At 41.1% G+C, this 19,066-nt stretch overlaps 1 long non-coding RNA gene across 1 annotated transcript in view; it reads left to right on the forward strand.

Moving 5' to 3' along the window:
• The first annotated feature begins 1,302 nt into the window (after positions 1-1,302).
• The window catches only part of LOC109291030, a 33,755-nt gene continuing 15,991 nt past the window's right edge, over positions 1,303-19,066 (forward strand). The window contains exon 1 of the long non-coding RNA XR_002095734.1: positions 1,303-1,512. This is a non-coding gene — a long non-coding RNA (uncharacterized LOC109291030). The remainder of the gene's footprint in view (positions 1,513-19,066) is intronic.

A 19,066-nucleotide genomic window follows, 5' to 3' on the forward strand; every position in this document is an offset into this window, starting at 1 on the left:
ATGTGTATTAGGCTGTGCATTGTTCTGGTAAACAGCTAGTGGAGTTGAAGTGCGTTTGTTTTAGAGAATTTGGGTTGCAGTATTTTGACAAGATCATATTTAAGATTGACTCTGAGTCAGTTTCCTGTATAAGCAATGCAGCAGCATTTATTCAGGAAACCTCAATAGAAAGCCTCCGGGCATTCCTCTATTGTATATTAACCTTTTTCCTCTTAATGCACAACGTTTTACAGCAGTTGAGCAACTTCTATTTTGTTTGACGCTGTGGTCTTAAAGTGTTTAGAAGATACTTTTATCTAATTGGAAACACTGTATCACTGTCTGGGAAAGGTAGGCGCTCCAGCGTACTGCATGCTGCGTAATCCTTGTAGGGGGAAAAATCTGTGATAAGGGTTTTCTGATGTTAACAATTGCAGTGGATAGTTGTGAAGAGCTGCAATTCTGTAATTAGATTCACGCTGCATAGAGCCAGAACTCGGCCATTAGGACAGATCCCCTCCCCAGAAAAAACCCTACCTCAAATAAAAGCTGGAGTTCAGGGTTTGTTGATTTTTATAATGGGCATTTAAGAAAAATATATCCCGGTGTAAATCCTTTCCTGCTTTACCTTTCCCTAATGCGATGCCTGTTCCGCACCTGTAAATTATCTCCTCTGCAAATATCCATACAAAGAAAGTTTCAATTAAGATAAGTAGATTGTATTGAAACTGTTCTTTGAAGTAATGTAGTTAATAGCCTGTTTGATTTCTGCTTGTGAAAGAGTAATAACGTGTATTCAAGGCTCCATCAATCACAGAGCAGATGTAAGGCTTCAGACACTGACACCCAGGGGAAAGCACCAAACTCCTGCAGTGCAAGGGCTCTCTCCTAATGTAAAGTAAATACTCATAAACAGATTGAATGGCGTAGAAAGACAATCCATTCAGGACAGCACGAAAGTAACTGTTCTGTTTATCTACCAGAGCCTGTAGCAAGGCTTTATTGAGTAGAAAAGAGAAATAAAGAGGGTTTTTTTTGTTTAGTGTTTATATTCCCAACCATTTCTAGTGTGTTTCCTGTTCAGAGATACAATAAACTGCACCCACACGCCTCTCTATTATTGCTTTTCTTGCCAAAAAAGAAGCCTGGATCGCCTTTTTATCTGATTTCTTGAAGAATAAGGGGTGTGTGTACTTGGGGGGGGGGCAGGTTAGTCAATGTCTCTGAACCTTTTCATAAAGGAACTGGAGGATTAGGTTACTTACAAAACCAGCAGTGAAATAATTAGGGAAGCTTCAGCTGTAATAAACGCTGTCATAAAAAGTCCAGTGGGCAGGGATTGGACCGTCACTGGAAAGTGCAAATGTCCCGCCTTCCCTCCCCCCACCTATTTTTTTTCAAGAGAACTGAAGTATTTTTGACCTTGACTTCAATAATACTTCATGTTTTAGTACTTTAGTCAGCAGTTTATCGGCTAATTGCTATACACTACCGCATGTGGCTTGAATCTGCAATTGCAGCTCTCTTTTAATGGTGAGTGAATTGCTTGATAAAGACTGGGAATTCAAGCAGACTCAGTTGGTCCCCCCCCCCCCCCGTTTTCCCCTCTCCTTCTCTACCCTCTATTCGCCCCCCTGCTAGGAACCGCTTATTTTTCCGGCGACACCGGAGATCAGAGCAAGAAAGCAAATTGTCCAGTAGTCTCCATCAAAATGTCAGACACGTCAGTGCGCGCGATCGGGGAAAGGAGAAAAAGGAGGAGGAGGAAAAAAAAAAAGAAACGCAGAAGAGATGGGGGGGATGCTTCGCAAAATTAATGCAGTGATCATAATCATCCTGCTCTAGTTCCTACAGGGCTGGGCACTAGGCAGGGCTGTGTCTGCACAGAGGATACAGCCATTGTTGTGACCCGGAAAATCTGTGGCTGAGCGACCCCCCTCTAATGATTCTCGAGATAAGCCCAAGCCAACGCAACCCCCAACAAGGTCAGCAGGTAGTCTTCGTCTTAGGCAGCATCTACGGGCAAGGGTTCTTTTGCCATCGTGCCCCTCCTCCCAGCAAATCCGTCGCAGCCATGGAAGGGGGAGGGGGGAACAATCAAACCTCTGTCCTTACTCCTGCCGTCATACCCATCATTAATATGTACATCATGATATACCATAGCCCAGGCTGCTGCTAACGTGAGGCAGCAACAAGTCTATTGGTTCAGGGCAGGAATCAGCCGGGTGACTCGGGTCACTGCTTTCCCTGCGACCTCTAGAGCTCGGAGCTTGTGTAGCAACTTGGCTTTGCTTTTGGTTCCTTGCCTGGTTTTGCTCCTACTTTATTATAGGGTTTGTTTATTGTGGCGACCCTAGCTGTAAATGAGGCACTCTCACTGCAGACTACTATTTTAAGGTGCTTATTACTTTCTGAGCTGGCATTTCCTATGCTGCTTGGCATTTTTTTAAAAGGAGTCTGTTAAAAATGACGTTTTTAATAATTTACGATTACAATTTTAATAATATATTTATTTATTTATTATATATTTTCATCGCAAGTTTTCTAGGGGGCAGGAGCCTGTGTATTCCTGCAGCACCGTGATCTGACATGAGTCAGGGCCTTGATCCGACATGAGTCTTGTGGTCGTTGCTGTCCTACAAATGATGGACAATGGGACATTTTTTATACTGCAAACCGTTGATGGAAAAAATATCTTTATCTTTGGGAGAGCGCCCAGCACCTTTATTAATAGTAAACTTCTCTGTATCTCTGCTAATAAAAACTGGGAATTCAATTAACTAAACATGGAGGAAGTCTCTTTCTGCCTGAATTATGGAGAGGGGAATTTTTTTTAAGTGGCCCAGGATTTTTTTGAAAGCTGAGAAACAATCTTTTTAAGAGGAAAATTATCTTGAAAAGTGCTCATGATGCTTGTCTATTGAAGTCCATGAGGCAAAATTTGCAAACCCTGACTTTGCAAACAATTATATATGGGCTTAACTTTACAGTCCTTATTCCATTCATAAAGTTAAGCATGGGTGTATGTGCTTGCAGGACTGGATCCTTTGTGAGGACAAATGCTTGATGCTTTTAATTACATGTAGTATAGAAATAAGCATTTAATGTTTAAAATCAGATGTTGGGCATATGTAGTACATGGTTTTGATAAAATTTAATGTAATGTTTGTGCCAGCAACTGGAATTCTGAATACTAGTCTTCCATCACAGAATATTGAAGAAATTGATGTGGGTGGTTTTAGTATGTGGCTCTCATCTGTCCGAATATAGCCTACATTAACAGCTTAGCATGGCACTGAAGGGTTTTGTTGTATTGGGCGTCCCACTTGACAGCGAGAGAAAATTGAAGACATAGCCACTGCTGATCAATTACTATTATTTTTGGTAACTTGCAATAATAAACATATTTTTTGTTGATCAATCAAAGAAAAAAAAGAAAAACGAAAATAGGATTGTAAACCTAAGTGTTCAGCCCCAAGTATAAAATTATGTGAAAAGTAAGTGCAGCCTTTGGGTTCCAGATATGATTGCCAATATGATTACTACTGTATTTACTCAGTTTCAAGATGAGCTTTTTTTACCTGTTCCACATGGAGAAAACAAATCTTAGAATCGGGTATCAAGTGAAAATGCAGTCAGATGAGGGATAAGAAATCCACCTGGTGAGGCATGGGGTGGCATAGGACCTGGAGTGGTGAGGGACACAACACAGAAGTGTGGGGCGGCATGGCACATTGTGAGGAGCATGGATCTCAGTTTTCTCTGATTAAAAAAATCCCCAATTTTCAGGTTTAAAAAAGTAACCCAAAATCCACATTTTTCCATGACTAAAATGAAACAGTAATATAGAGATATATTTATATATAAATATTTTTTATGTCTGAAAATTGAGGATTTTTTTTATAAGAGAAAAATCTCTGGTGAGAATCCCTGGTGAGGAGACACAGGGCACTTGGGTTGGGTGAGGGTATTGTGGGAGGGTATTATGTTCACCTGAATTCCTCTGCAGTTTCAAGCAGGATACAGTATTATTTATAATACTTATGCCCAAACACCTTTGTAGTGTTGATGTGAATTGTCTCAGCTGATGATAAAGTAGAAAAGTTTGGCTTCCAAGAATAGATTGGGGAGAAGAATGACACAGACACAAGGGGTGTCTTTACACATGCTCCGAGGTCGGTGGGAGGCACTTTGATTAGAGTGGCTCTAGGGACCTGGTCTAATTAAAGTGCCCACAGTGTCTCTTGAATTCAGTCCCATGCTTCAAAGTGGTTGTGGGGGTGCTTTAACTGAAGTTCATTCAATGAGCATTAGTTAAAGTGCCACTGCCACCATTTTAAGCATAAGGACACAGAATACACAAGATACTGAGGCTGCCAGAGGGTGCTAATTAACTGTTTTTTTCTGACACATGCTAATTAGGCTTTATGCACTGGGTGTAGGTGCCCAAGATCCTGTGTTGTCATCTACTTCAATTACAGTAGGCACACTTGTAAGCCAAACTATTCAATAAAAGTAAAATGCAGCATATAGCTCTTCAATATAATATCCCAGTACTTCCATAAGAAACTCTATGTTCAAATAGTTATCGATATTATTTATCCCACCAGTACTGCAACTGATTCATGACTCTGTGTTCTAACTCACCACCAAATTCAGTCCTTTATGACTGCCACTCAACACCACCACCTTTCAGCCATCTGACCCAGGCATCAGTAAGTACCTCACTGAGGCTGGGGGGCAAAATGTTTGGGTAAGCGATGAGCAGATTTATCTACACATGTGCAAAACAAAAGGAAGGTCTTCAGTTTAATGATCATACCCTTTAAACACAAGGCTTAATTGGAAATAAGCCTTTCCAAAGAAGGGAATCTTACTTTTGCTCCATTAGAGAGAATAGACCTGGGTCCATTGTGCTCTCTATGATAGATAGGATTTCCTCTGGTAACTGAAGGCCAACTGCCAAAAATGCTTCTTCCCCAACCCTGATAAAATTCAGGGAAGGAAAGACAACCTATGGCTATGGCACTTGATAGAGACTTGTAGGAGACCTGAATTCAGTTCTCATATACTTCCAGCATGGCTTTGAGCAAGTCATTCATTTTCTCCATGCCTCTGTTCCCACCTGTAAAATGGGGTTACTTGGCAACTTCAGAGTGAAGTCGTGAGGACGTATTCGTTAATGAGTATGATGCACTTAGATACTGTAGTAATAGAGGCAAAATAAGTACCTAGATAGCAAAAGTGTTCATATTAACTTCATAAATTTTTCCAAACTTTTTGTTTAGAACTATGAACCATATCACTGATGCCTGCCTTTAACCCATCTAGCTTGGACAGATGTAAAATGCTCTACATGGGTCTTCACCTTGAAACTGCTTGGAAGTAGTTCAAATCTCACTGTTAGTTGTTAAGTGGTGTTTCTCCCAAGAAGCACCCTGGCCATAATATATTTTAGCTTCCAATTCATTTGTAGGAGAAATTCAGGGTGTCAGCTTTAACCTGTCACCTCCATATTGTTTGGTTTCACTTACTTCTGACTCCCTTCTCCTCGTATAACACCTGCAGTGCTCAAGCTAACAGGCTTTTGGCTTTCTCAAAAATGGGTAGGCCATTTTCAGCAAGAAGTTCTTGAATATTGTTATATTCCTCTCTTGGTCTGATATAGGCACACTGGAAATTTTATCAGTTCTCCCAGGCTTCGAAGGTCTGCAGAAGATCTGAATGAATCATAACAAATAGTAGGAAAGCCTAGATGAGGTGATTTAAGAGGGGCTTTAGTTTTGGTCATTTGGATGAACACATCTCAAGTAATCAAAATACATAAATAGTATGCTTTCATCTCCCTCACATGTAACTAGGAGATTAGTGCAGCCGGACAATGTAGCAGGACAGAAGCCTCTCTTGTTTGAACAGTACACAGGTGATACTCTTTCCACTAGAACCCAGTACTTGTTGCTAGTGAATATAACCACCTCAAAAGGTGAGGACATTTTTCAAAGGGGGAGAAGATGGAGATAATATGTCAGACACATTTTTAGTATCCTTGACAAATAAATATAAGTTAATTTTGCCCACAGAGAACTTCTATCCTGAGTTACCTGCAGTTCTGCTGCAGTTCACCTTAGGTCTCATTGACCTTGGCAGATTTACTGAGGTTATATTCTCATATAGATAAAATATCACTGCACAATTGTTACAGCATTGCAGACACAAACAGGTTTCTATTTGGTTATTTGCCTGTATTATTTAAAACAGCCTGAGTTCCTTTCTCCCCCACCCCCGTATTTCTTTAATGAACAAAGCAATTTGTAAGCACTGCAACAAAGCCCCAACTCTCTATTCATGTCTGAGTTCCTCTGTCTCTTTTGCATTAACTGAGTATACAAATGCAGGACAGCATAGAATCTTGTTCTGCATTCCTGGTTTGTTTATTAAGTTTCCCTCAAGCAATGCTGGGGATCATCTGCATTGCTTTTTTTCTGCCCCCAACCTGCTCCCAGGGAACTGGTGGCAAAACTCTCACTGAATTCAATAGGCACTAAATGAGGCCCTAGGTGGGTTTGTTTGGGTGGTGGAACCTCATTTGGCCAATGGAAATTCAGTTTGCCCCTGTCTCAAGTCTCCAGGGTGTATGTTAGCTTCAGCAGCACTAAGGTATAGAAAGTGGTATCATGAGGAAGACAAGCTTGGATAAATTGTATTGACACAGTTCTCACACACAGGCCAAGTGTCATTAATCATTGGTGTGCTCCTTACTTAAAGAATACAGTGCCTTATAAATTGGTCACTAGGTATAATTTAGCTCCTGCAAAGAAAAGGTCATTGTAGCAGGGCACTGGGTTGCCTGCTACTAGTAACAGTGGTGTGGGCTTAGCTGCCAATCTTCAGGGCAGCCCAGGTGAGGGTTGCTAGGGCAACTGATTGGGTCAGCTGATCGCCAGGGGGCAGGGCTGGGCCTTTATAAAAAGCCCAGGCCGAAGACTAACAGGCAGTTCATGTTTGGCAGCCTGAAGAGCAGGAGTTCTGTTGCAGCGCAGCTTGACTGCATGAGTGTCTACAGGTTGAGATGAGATGGAAAGAACCCTGACTGGAAGGCCTTGGTAACACAGCTGGGTGGGCCTAGATTTTATGTTATGTCCGGATGGCTCAGTGTTGTGTTACAGTCAATTGGCTTATGGTTCTGTTTAGTAATTGTTATACCAGAGGACTGGGTGAGGCTGTAGGGGTGTGAGAAGGCCTCACGGGAGCTCCCCAGTAGTCTGGGGGTTCCTGGGTGCCCTGTACAGGCACAGCAAGCAGTGCCTGGGATGCACGGCTGTGGGGCGCTGGTGTGGCACTGCGTGAGGGGTGTTAAGACCCCAGCCTGGGAGGGCGGTGTTTTGCCCACTAGGGCATAGGACCCCGAGAAGGGTCAGGGGGCCAGGCACGGCTACGGGCCCCAGAGAGGGCGAGGGGCGCGCGAAGCGTGGGACGGGCCCCAGAGAGGGGTGAGGGCCAGCACAAAAGCCCGGAGTAGGGCGAGCGCACGGTTGGAGGCCCGCAGCGGGGCGAGCGTGCGATTTAAGAGCCCGAAGAAGGGTGATCTCACAAGTAGGCCCCAGAGAGGGGTGAGGGCCAGCATAAAAGCCCGGAGTAGGGCGAGCGCATGGTTGGAGGCCCGCGGCGGGGCAAGCGCATGATTAAGAGCCGGAAGAAGGGCGATCTCACGGGTAGGAGCCCGGAGAGGGCAGGGGGCGTGGGATAGAGCCCGGAGAGGGCAGGGCGCGTGGGACAGAGCCTGGAGAGGGCGCATACATATTAGGGAACTCAGGTGTGTACATAGGGCGCACAGAGACATAAGAATGTCTAGTACAACTGCAAGGCATGGGGTGTGCTACAGGGGAGGTAGGAGGCACGCGTAGCCCATAAGGCTGGGGAAGCACCAGGTCACACCTTATAGGACAGGGGCCAATATGCACTTGGTACCGTGTCCAAGCGGACAGAAGGCAGCCTCCCATATAAATTTATATAACACCAAGACATGGCGGGCAAGAACAAGGGTGCCAGACAGGTGACTTGGCACGGTAGGGGCGCCTGGAGGAATCACAGCCGCTCCTACGCCCTGCCCCATGACAGTCATACTCAAGACCTAAAATCCTGCATCTCAAAACTTTGGGGAAGTTCAGATTTCAAAAGCTCAGTGGATACCAAATATCCAAACACTGGACCAATGCTGGCTTTAATAGAAGCTGAGAGTGCATTAATAGGAGTTGAGTGTTCAGCATTTTTCAACACCCAGGTCCTAAATGTCAGTTTAAGCACCAACATTTTAATATATTGCACTGTACAGTAAGCTTACTGTGTACAAATACTCACACTGTACATGAATGTATGCACACACCGATAAAATATTGGAATAAAAATATCAAAATATTTTTGCAGTCCTAATTTTTTCATGGATCCCTCTGGCATTCTCTTCTGATTGTTTCAGACTGAAAAGCCATCTATTATACAATCAAAAAGTTGAAAGCATTGCCAAAGTGGGAGGCTCTCTTAAAGGGACACCATCAACTTGAACATTAACAGTCCTCTCTGAACTTGCAATACTTTCTATCTAGGCAGATTGTAACCCTTATTACACATGTTGAATAATATCTTACTCCTCAAGCAGGCTGCCATTACTTTCACTTGTAGTTATTAATAGCTCCCAGTAAGTGAAAACATGTTTGCCTCTAACTCTTCCAGTACGTTTAGTGATAAATTGTGGCCCAGCTAGCATATCCCTATGCTATGGGTACCTGCATGACTTGTAGCAATATGTGGCAGGAAGCAGGCACTGAATGGGAGGGGGGGAGAGAGGGGAAGTGGGGAAAGAGGTCAGAAAGGGATAGGACTAGATTCATGATTGATTGAGATTTTAGTTTTTCCCTACAGCATGCTACTGGCTAGTATAGTTGGATTGTTGTGCTGGGGGAATCCAGAGCGGTATACTCCACCTCTAGAGAAGAAGGGGAACCAGGAGGAAAACCGTGCTGATGGTGACAGTGTCTTTTTAACAAACTCTGTTTGTTCTCATGTCTGCAGACATCCTGCCTAAGTTTAAAATGTCTTTAGCATTTCAAGTGTGGTATCAATAGCATCTGTCACAGTGCAGAAGAACATTTATTCCCAGTAACAAGAGTATATATATTCATCATTTTTCTGACATAAATTGTATAGACATTTTTTTCAAATTCTATGCACTTCAAATACAGTTTGTTTACAGCAGGAATTTAAATTCCACATATAATCAAAATTTGGCTTTTATCCTGCAGGCACTGGCTAAGTTTCTTTTTATGAATATTTTGTAACTTTCTCTGGCCAAAAGAAATTTGCAAAATGTTGTAATGTTTCTCTACTTTCCTTTGGACATTCCAGGCTTTTACTTATGTTTCATATAAAGGCTATTTTCAGTGGAAGGAGAAAAAAACTACAATGCAATGAGTCAATACAGTAATGCAAAACTATAAAACATAGCAACGATAGCAACTGCAGATCTGTAGATTACATGAAGGAAATAAGATAGGGAACAGACTGAGTAGTAGCTGGAACCAAATACATAAAAGCCAAAATAAGACTGTTTCCAATAAACAGCCAAAGTTGAACAGAAAAGCATTCAGAGTGTTAATTTATTAAATAACTTTATTTTCATGGCTTACAATTAAAAATATTTGTGGTTAGGAAAGTTATGAGACAGGAAACAATTTAAACTGAAGTCTTCTAAACCCATTTTTATACTTGGAATGAAACCGAACCAGGATCCATTCCTAAACCTTCCATATTTGCATGCATGGGGATTGGGGAAAACTGTGGTAAAGTTATATTTCATTTATTTATTTTCTATTTAGAGCATTTCTCTTTGAAGGATTTAGGTTACAGAGTAGCTTTGTGGAAAACACTTTGGTTTCACAGTCCTGCTCCTGAGGTGAAACCAGATGCCTTCAAATCAGATAAAAAGGCCTGATCCAAAGTTCTTTGAAGTCAATGAAGATATCCATACTTACTTAAATGTAAGTAAGTATGAATCCACCCTAAGTGAGGGAGTTCAGATCACAATATTCCTCACCACAAGCATTAAGCATCCAAGAGACAGAAGGCCACCCCTGAGGAACTCCAAGAGATTAACTGAAAAATAATAAAATTCAATATAGAGTATTAATATATCTGGGGTCCTTTTAATTTACCTTCTGATTTTTGACCTGGTGGGAAGCAGGTTTTCAAGCTTGTCTCTGCAACCAAGATATTTGCATATGTACCTAAGAAAAGAAATGGAAAAAGAAAAACAGATTCACATGACTCTAGAACCTGAGTCTTGAGGAAAAACAAACCACTGAGATTCAGGATAAGATAATGAGAATTTGGCAACAGTGGACTGGTTTCTGTGAAAATGTATAACTTATCAAAACTGGTCAGACCGCAGTTGGAATACTGCATGCAGTTTTGGGCACCGCACTTCAAAAGGGATGTGGATAACCTGGAGGGGGTCCAGAGAAGGGCCACTTGTATGGTTAAGGGCTTGCAGGCCAAGCCCTACTAGGAGACACTAGGGCACCAGGACCTCTTTAGCCTCCGCAAGAGAAGGTTGAGAGGTGACCTTGTGGCTGCCTATAGATTCATCATGCAGGCACAGAAGGGAACTGGTGAGGCTCTACCCACCAACGTACCCCTGGGAGTCGCAAGAAATAATGGCCATAAGTTAGCAGACAGCAGATTTAGACTGGGCATTAGGAGGAACTTCTTCACAGTTAGAGTGGCCAAAGTCTGGAATGGGCTCCCAAAGGAGGTGGTGCTCTCCCCTATCCTGGGGGTCTTCAAGAGGAGGTTAGATAGGCACCTGGCAGGGGTCATTTGAACCCAGCACTCTTTCCTGTCTACGCAGGGGATTGGACTCTATGATCTATTGAGGTTCCTTTTGACCCTAGCATCTATGAATCTATGAAAAAGGACTGGATGTTCAGATCTTGACATGGCCCAAAACAAGGGCTATGTTACCATTTAAAATAGATGAACTCCTGGGGTGGGGGGGCGGGGGCATGTCCTCAACAGTTCACTAAGCTGTTAACTTAGCTCTATTAAAAAAATTAAGCTGAGGCAGTCTCCCCAGTCTTTGCTTGAAGCTGGGTTTCTTACAATAGCACAAGAGGATCAGCCAGCTAAAATAAGATCCATGAGGTTTCCACCTGACCAGCTATTAACCAAGGTACACATTTTAGATGTTATTAATTTAGTTCGATGATTTTTGCTCCAGAGGGACCTATTACGGGCAAAAACACAAGTGACATCAGAGCCATAACTCATAAAAATCAAGTCTCTGAATTACTTGCAAGAGGGATATGAAAATACAAGTGGGATTTCAAATGGTATCAAATAACTTTGTTATACCTTGTTAATACCACACAGCTAATAGACTATAGCTATAGTATCATCTAAATGTCATTAATATTAATATTATAGAGATATATATACACACATACACACACAGAGAGACACGTTGTCTAATTATAATAACATTATTTTGTTCACACAGCCTGAAAAAATGTGATTAGACAGCAGTTTTGAAATTGTGATATTCAATCAGGTATGACTTGTATAATGGCTCAGAGCACAGACTGCTAGTTATGTAAAATTATGCCTTGTTATGTGTGGCATTAGTGTGGATGACTGTGAAAGAGAGACAGAGCTAAGACCACCAAGTTCATTTTATCTTGAATTTCAAGAACCAAATTGTCACTTCAAAGCTAAAATACCATCACTATCCAATCAGCTATCTGAGATCATCTTTTTTTGCCTATATAACTGCAGAAAACATATTCATTTTCCTGTTGAAAATAGTCACTCTTTCACAAAACCCAGAATAAAACCTCTTCAATGGAAACAATAATAAATGCAACCAAACGTTTTTATTCATAGCATACAGAAAGGAAGTGCATCTGTTTGGGCTCCAAATGTCATTTCATGTTCTAAATGATGCACAGGAAATATGTACATCGACCATTTCACATTCATCTTCTGTCAAATAATTTACCTCAAACTCTTTTTAGTGAAATCCTTCTGCAATAGACGCAGTTTAGAGTTGCAAATACTATCCTAAGAATGCCGTGCCATATTTACTTAAGTCAGTGGTCAGAATGAGTGACTATTTTCTGTATGTTAGGTTTAAATCTGTTTAAGTGAACAAATTGACCTCTTTTGGCTTAACACATCTTAGCTATAGTGAGCTCTCTTCAGAGCAAAAGGAAATTTTGCTTGATATTTATAAATCAGATAGATTCTGTTAGAGTGACTAGATGTCCATAAGTAGGGAGGCAGAGTTCTGGAAAGGGAAGGGACTTTGAAAGGAAAAAGTGAGGTGCTTTGTTTGTAGAGTCAAGATCCAAGTGTGGATTTTCATCTTATCTCACTTGACCTCACAGGGAGAGACTGGGAAGAGGTTTTCATGCTACTGTTTTGAACCCCTTTAGTGATTGTGTCACTAGCCCTTTCAAGTCCGGGCTGTATTTCTCCATGAAATCTCCATCAGGAGTCAGGGCTGCTGACCCTTTGGGCACTGGGCATGATTTACTCCTGTTTTCAAGTCTTCTAGACCCCCTGATTACATCAGGAAACTCATCTATTCCTGCAAAAGTTGTCAGCAGAGTCCCCGCTTGGACTGCATAGTTTTGAATTTAGAGAGGGCAGAGCTGTGTTCAGGCACTGATAAAACTTGGGTGAGATGTGCCTTCCCAATCCATTGTGAAAAAGTATCACAAGAAACTGCTGCTTGCAGTACTTGAGCATATAAAACGTCTCCAACACTTTACATTCCGGCATAAGAACTTGCCCACCCTGTCTGCCAGCAAGATTTTGAACTCTGCTTCTGCATCACTAAGGCCTGACCCAAAGCCCTGCAAAGCAAATGGAGAACCTCCTATGGACTACATGGAGTTTGGATCAAATCCTAAAACCATGATGTTTTGCTTGTAGAATTTAAGGCCTGCATATCCCAGCAAGCCACTAGATAGGGACAATGCCCCATCTCTCTCTTACTGTGGATAATAGCTGTAAGGCATTCCATGAGTAGATATACCAAAACTGATCAGCTGGGATTTATATCTCCATACATTTGTGAGCTGGTCACTGCATTATTTATGCTTTCTTTAAGTAATTGCTATGTTCTTTATTTGGTCTTATATGCATCTAGTATTTGGAGACACTCTCCCAGAGGCTTTACACATCACATAGTAAAAATAAGTGCTACTCAAGGGAAAAGATCAGCAAGCCTTAAGTATTGCTTATTCACCAAAGTAATCTCCATTGACTTTGCTCACATGAACATGTATAACCGTTACAAAATTAGGCCCTTAGTTCACAAGCTGTAACAGGGAGGTAGCTGCAGGTATTTGAATCCTTGGAAGGTATTCTCTGAACTGTGGCAGGTAGAGGATTTTCCTATTTTAGAATGTTTTCCCTTTTTTCCAAATTAATGGCATGTCTGTACATTTAAAAATGCACTGGATTTCAAACATAGCTTTCTTCTTTACCCCTTTCAGCCCATATTGAAACTAGCTAGTCCACTGGCAAGAACAGAGCCAGCCATCTTAAAACACCTTCTGTAATACTGCTTGGTTGAATGCAGTTCTGCAGGAGGATTTGACTCGTCTTTTCAACAACAGGTAACCTTGGTTCAAAAGTGGCTGTGGTTGGATCTCAGTCTGTCAACCAATGTCAGCCTGGTTTTGTTTGTAATAATAGACAAAGCTTAAGTATATTTTATAATTTCTTGGCCTTGTGGACTGCTGTGGTGAAGAGATTTTTTTTCTATGCATCAGACAGGACACATGATTGGAATCCAGTATCATTTAAAATATTAAACACATTACTCACCTTATCATTTGGAATAAATTAATTAACTAAAAAAACAGGAACACATGAATTCCCCTGCTGATCCTTTTAGATTTCATGGTGCCAGTTCTGATAGAAGACACATGCAAAGTCAAAAATGTACTCCTAACAGGAATCACAATTTTCAACCAGAGATCCCAAGAGATGGCAGAAAGGAGGTAGAGGAAATCTGAGCTTTCACTGCAAGAACAATCTGTGTGCTGCTTTCAAATTGCTTTTGTTTTCTACTCAAACCCATGGCAAAGGGATATTAATATGAATTGTATATAGCAAAGCCTATGCTGTTTCTGGAAAAATAGCGTGAAACTGGTTGCAACTGACTGTCTTATTTTCATTCTCATATAAACTTTAGATCAAGTTTCTATCTCTGACATTTATATGGCTCCCATTTCTGTAGGGTCTACCAACTTTCAGTCATTAAATGTGCAGACAACCCCTGAGAGAGAGAGAGATGTGCTTTTATTCCCATTTTACAGATGAAGAACTGAGATCTAAGGTCACATAAGTGACCTTTAGTATCCTTCTTTAGCACCCTACATAGTGAACTTCCTACAAATATTGCTTGAAAGGAGGACTACAGCACCTGGCCAAAGCAAAGGGTTAACAAAAATTAAGTGAAAAATACTATCTGATCTGCCCAGGAAATTATCATAAAATTATCATTTACACTTACAAGGGGCTGGACTTGGAAATCTAATAAGCCTTTTTTTTACCTGACTATGACGATACTAAATGTTGGCAAGACAATTGACTGATTGCTATTGTCCCTTTCACTAAACCATAATTAGAATCAGGTTGACATGGCTGGCTATTTTAAATAGGTTTCTAAATGCATCACTTACCGAATTAGTATCAGAGACTGCAGAAATCAGTTTTCCTTCTACTGGTTCATGTAAACATATCAGATTAAACTACTGGAAGTAAAGGAAATTGTTTTGTAAATCCAGCCTTGTTAAAAATGTTAGGTCATCTAGTCATTACCTGCATGGGATGCACAAAGTTCTGATACAAAAGGAAAAAAGTCTGTTTTCCTTTTTCTCACTCATTCTGTTCTTACTGAAGATGACTTTGGGCACTTTTCCAAGATGCAAGAATCTTTAAGGTTTCACTATTATGGAACCAATACTCTGGGGATGATGGATTTTTTAAATCCTCTTGAAAGACAGATGCTGTGGCTCTTCATTATACCTAGCCTGGTTTATTTTAATTGCTGTGGATATCCTGAAACACTGTCATTGAATAATCCTATGTACATGCCTTAAAAGGAAGCTCTGGACAGGATATTCAAAAACCAATGCTGACTAGAAATCCCCTAGCAAAAGAAACCTTATTTATTTTGGAAATCCACTGGAAAGGCATCTTTAAATCAGTAACTTTAACATAAGAAAAATGATAGAAAGGATTTAGGCCACGAATTTCAAAGTGACTAGTGATGTTTGAGTGCCTCACTTGAGCAGGGCTGGATTAACGCTTTAGTGGGCCCGAGGCAAACAAACTCATGGGCCCTTACTTTTTTCACACAATAATTATAATATGTAGAATAATAATTATAATATGTAGAATAAGCACAGCTGGGCCCCTTCTTCACTTAGGGCCCTAGGCATGTGCCTAGTTTGCTTGTGTGTTCATCCAGCCCTGCACCTGAGACATGTCAGAGGCCTGCTTTATTTAAAAGTACTGAGTATTTGCTTGCTCTGAATATTATGCATCCAGAGAATGTCCCAGGTTCTACATCCAAAAGTTGAAAACCTTGGTCTAGATATACGTGAAATGTTATGTTGAAAGTTGGATGGTTCCCAGCACATAGAGGTTTGAACCATGAATATCCATAAAGAACCGTCTTCTAAATCAACTTCAGTCAAACTGAAGGAGAAATAAATGCTCCTTGTTTTGTGGTAGCATTGATAGTGAACGTCACTGCTCATATGCGTGTGCTGGTCTTCAGGAGTAATTTGTGGGTTACTTAACTAAGCAAATCTAAGTAAAAATCCAGGAGACAGAAGCCCAAAGCTACAAGTGCAGTTCCCGGAGAAAGACAAAGAACTTTTTAAATAGAGTGCTGGGTGTAAAGGGAAGCTTGAAGTTTGTGAGCGAAGAAATTGCTTCCTATCATTTGATCCTACTGTGTTCAGAGAAAAAGGACATTTTATACATTCTGGGCACATCTATATGAGATGTTTACTGTGGAACTGACTAATTAGCTCCACAGTAAACATCTCAGCATCTACACTTGCGCCCCTATTAGAGTAGAAGAAACTAATAAATTCCTACCCTGCTGCAGAGTTTTTTTCCATGTAGACACTGACCTGGCTGGCTGGGCACAAGGGTGCTTCAGTGCAGGGGGTACCTGCCGGCCAGCCCTGTACTGAAGCACCTTTGTGCCCCAGGCAGCCCCTCTGCAGCACATTGAGCCCAGCTGGAGTTTTCTTAGACTGGCAGAATGACCTCCTGGACCCCCTGCCAGCCAGCTGTTGTGACCCAGCTCAATGTGCTGCAGTTCAGGTGCACGTGTGAACACTGCCCACAAGCTTCCTGGGAGCAATACACTCTACAGTTTATTGTTGTGCATTAATGGTATGTGTAGATGCACCTTCTTTGTACATTAACAGAAAAACTGATGATTTTTTCTCCTTCTATTACAATCAACTCTCAAACCTTTGTATATTCCAGTCCTAGAAAGAGAAAATCTTAGACCTAGGTAAATATACAATTAATATATGATATAGCTGCAATATCTTTATCTCACCTACAGCTTTCTTTTCTATTATATTTCTCCAGATTTATTCTTAATATAACTATATTTCCTTAATCTCTGAAGCAAATGGAATTATGATAAGAATGAGTTTAGCAACGTATTTAAAAACTACTTTCTCACCTTTGGAATACTTATGCACTTTTCCATTTCACACAGATAGGAAATTCCTTGTCCTCTCTAAATAACTTTAATTCTGGAAGAATTATTTTTATATAACTCATTTTCAGAATTTCACACCAGTCAACATCTAGCATTTGCAAATGATATATTTCAGCATAAGTTGGCACAGAAATTATGGAGGATATTTAGCACAAGTTAGGGTCTGAGTCAATGCCCACAGAGGTAAATGGTAACATTCCCAATAAGTTTACTGAGTGAAAGGTCAAGTCCATAGTCAACAGGAATGCATTGGATACCCATTGTTTCTTCTTTTTATCTTCTTTCTATCTCTGAGGGGCATTTAACAAGGACAGGTATGCCAGAAAACATAACATAGAAACCTTATATAGTAATTTCTCCATCTTTTTCCAAAGCAATGGACTTTACTAATTAAGCAATAGACCTACTTAAAAAAACTAAACAATACATGGTAGCCAAACAGTTAATAAACACATTGAGACCCGAAAACAGCCCAGCAATGACCAGGACTAGTTTCTTTCTTATTTGTCTCTACAGTGCCTTGCACAATGGATCCAGATCATTAATTGGGAAGTCACAATGCACATAAGAAACAATAAGGAATACCTGTACTGTAAAGGTGTCATAAATATGTAGCATAACTGATAATTAGGACATACTTTTAAATGCCCATAAATATATCTCAAGTTCACTGAATATAATGAGATTTTCATGAGTAGAATGAGTCCACAGAGACTATAAGGAATGTTAATGGTATCACAAAGGTTTATTAGTGCCTGCAAGTTTAGAAATGGGTAGGGAAACCCTGGGGTTTTGTTGTGCTACCAGCAATTATCACATAAAAAGATTTCTTTCCTGGTTTCTTCCTCATATAGGCCTACGAGAAAGGCCTCTGGATTGAACTGTTAGGTGTTTTGGTTTTCAAATAGAGTGGATTGTTTTTTCAATGCCTTCTGATTACTTGTACATCTCACAAAAAAGTGAGGGTACCTTACTTCAGTCACCTTCAGTATTACTACTTTCAACTTAACCATTTTAATGTGCCTGTTTCTCTTGGCATGAGTTTTGTTCAGACATTGTCTTTTTCTATCTCAAAAAGATAATTGCATTGAATTAAAATAATTCTTAGATGCTCATCATGTTTATTAAATTGTTCACCTCCTTCAAATATAATTGTAGTCCTTTGGTTTAGTCTTCTATGTCCATTTTTGCTCTTGTTTCTGATACTTGAGAGGTAATATTATTTCATTAACGATGAAATCAATAATAGTGGGTTTTCGTGTTCATTGAGACGTTAAGAAGGAGCTATTGATCAGCTTCAGACAGAACAAACCACTCGTACTTTATCTGGGATTCTGGATATGTACCTTGAAGAGTCTAGATCTGAAATTATACTTCCTCCCCAGGGGCAGATCCAGAGGGGGTGCAGTGGCATGCTACATCCCCCTTTCTGATCTCATGGCAGAAAAGACAACCAGGGATTTTTATCAAGTCCCCAACGAAAGTAAGAAATGCTCCCCTCTCTTTCTGTTCATGCTCAGAGATATGTCCCCATCCCTTCCCCTCCCCTCTTATTCCATTCCTTCCTCCCCCAGATGCTGTTGTCCCCATTGTTCCAAGAGTGAGGGGAGCTCCTGTCTCACTCCAGCCAGGCTCCATGGAGACTGGGTTCAGCACAGGGAGGAGAAACACTCCCGCTTGCCTCCACTGCCATTGTCCCAGGCTGAGCCCAGCTCTTATGCAGTCAGGCTGGAGAAGCCAGGAATGGCTTTGGAGCTCCCCTTGCTCCTGGGACCACAGGGCCAGAAACAGCAGTAGGTGGGTGGGGGGAAGGAGATGGGAGGTGGTATGTTTCTGTGCAGAGGGGGAAGGGGGTGGTGGTGCTGAAACTCTTACTTGATTTGGGGACTTTAAAATGTTCCTGGCTGCTAATCCCATGGCACAGTCTGCCTGCCCCAGTGTAGGAGGGGGCAGAAGGAGACTGGAAGCGGGGCCTGTAGCCATTCCTGCATCCTTTTGACTTGTTATTCTGTTAACATGAGATTAAATGAGAAGTTAGACTGACCTGTTGGACTAGAACCTCTATGCCCAATTGGACACTGATTAAGAATGTGCAAGTCCGTTAAAAAAACATGCAGTTTGTCAGACAACAATTTTACCTTCTATAGTTCTTAGGAAGAGATCCCTTATTACTGAAAGTTTCTTTCAGGTTCTAATTCCTCTCTCAAATCAGATAGTATCCTCAAAGAAGAAATAGGGATTTCATAGATTTCATAGACATTAGGGCTGGAA

Source organism: Gavialis gangeticus, unplaced genomic scaffold, assembly GCF_001723915.1.
Source record: "Gavialis gangeticus isolate Ggan-Ray unplaced genomic scaffold, GavGan_comp1, whole genome shotgun sequence".
NCBI lineage: Eukaryota > Metazoa > Chordata > Crocodylia > Gavialidae > Gavialis > Gavialis gangeticus.